We start from the raw sequence: 1,875 nt of genomic DNA, 5'->3' as shown, positions 1-1,875 counted from the left end.
CTCGCTCGCTCTGCCCCCCCGGGCCCCCCCCCCCCGCCCGCCGCTTCCGGGGGCGGCGCTTCCGCGGCGCGCGGGACGGGCCGGGGCCGCCTGGCGGCGACAGCGACCGGCGGCGGGAGCGCGGCGGGGCCGGCGCGGACGGCAGGGAGCGGCGCCCTCCGCACCCCGTGCCGCCGGTACGGACAGCGACCGCCGCGGCGGGATGCTCCGTGCCCCGTCCGACCTGGCCCGGGGAAGTGACAGGGATGAGGCCTGGAGAAGGGGAAGCTGAGGGGGGACCTCCCCGCGATGTGCGACTTGCTCGTGAGGGGGAGAGGAGGAGCAGGCGCAGGGCTCTGCTCGGTGCTGACCTGGGACAGGAGCCGAGGGAATGGCCTGGAGTTGTGTCGGGGGAAGGTTAGGGTGGATACTGGGAAAAGGTTCTAATCCCAGAGGGTAATTGGGCGCTGGAATAGCTCCTCAGGGAATGGTCACAGCACCAAACCTGGCAGAGCTCAAGGAGCACTTGGACAGCGCTCTCAGGCACAGGGTGGGATTGTTGGGGATGCTCCTGTGTGGGGCCAGGAGCTGGACTGGATGATCCTTGTGGGTTCCTTCCAGCTCAGCTTATTCTGTGATTCTCTGGACAACCTCTGCCCTCACTGGTCTCAATGCCCTCACAGGGAAGAATTTCTTCCTAAAATCCCTTCTAGCCTTGCCCTTTTTCAACTTAAAACCATTCCCCCTTGTCCTGTCACTCCATGCCCTTGTCCAACGTCCCTCTCCAGCTTTCTTGGAGCTCCCTTACAGAATTAGGTTGGAAAAGACCTCTGGCATCACCGAGTCCAGCTGTTAACCCATGGACATGGTCATGCCTAAATTGTATCCCCAAGCTCTACATCTACACCTGGAGGTTTTGAAAACCTCCAGGGATGGGGATTCCACCGTCAGGTTGCCTTAGGTAACCTGTTCCGTTGCCTGACCACTCTTTCCATGAAGAATTTTTTTCCGAATATCCAGTCTAAACCTGGTACAACTTGAGATCTCTTCACAGAATCACAAAATCATTTAGGTTGGAAAACACATCTGAAATCATCGAGTCCAACCTATGACCAAACACCACCTTGTCATCCACAGCAGAGCACTGAGTGTCAGGTCCAGTCATTCCTTGAACAGCTCCAGGGATGGTGACTCCACAACCTCACTGGGCAGCCTGTTTCAATGTCTAATCACCCCTTTTGTGAAGAAATTCCTCCTAATGTCCAACCTGAACCTCCTCTCCAGACATGTAAGACCTAGGCTCTAAGATCTCCCCAGGGCTGTCTTCTCCATGCTGAACAACCTCAGTTCTCTCAGCCTTTCCTCACAGGAGAGGTGTTCCATCTCCTTAGTCATCTTGAAATCACAAAATCTACACTGAATCATAGAATAGTCTGATTTGGAAGGGACACACCTGTCCAACCCCTGACCTTGCACAGGACACCCCAGCTATCCCATCCTGTTCCTGAGAGCGTTTTCCAAAGGCTCCTGGAGCTCTGGCAGCCTTGGGGCTGTGCCCATTCCCTGAGGTGCCTGCTCAGTGCCCAACACCCTCTGGGGAAGAACCTTTCCCTGATACCCAACCTAAGTCTTCCTGACACAGCTCCAGCCATTCCCTGGGTCCTGTCTCTGTCACTGGGAGCAGAGATTAGAGCTGCCCCTCAGAGGAGCTGCAGCCCCCAGCGAGGTTTGACCTCTGTCTCCTCCAGCTGAACAAACCCAGTGGCATCATTTGCTTCTCAAGTGGCCCCTGAGACCCTTCACCCTCTTCCTGGCTCTGCTCTGAACACTTAAAAAGTTCCATTGTGCTTCTTCCCCCAAGGCCCAAGTGCTGACACCACCACTCCCCAGACCAGC

Source organism: Pyrgilauda ruficollis, unplaced genomic scaffold, assembly GCF_017590135.1.
Source record: "Pyrgilauda ruficollis isolate IOZ18807 unplaced genomic scaffold, ASM1759013v1 scaffold54, whole genome shotgun sequence".
NCBI lineage: Eukaryota > Metazoa > Chordata > Aves > Passeriformes > Passeridae > Pyrgilauda > Pyrgilauda ruficollis.
Note: the sequence above shows the minus strand (reverse complement) of the source record.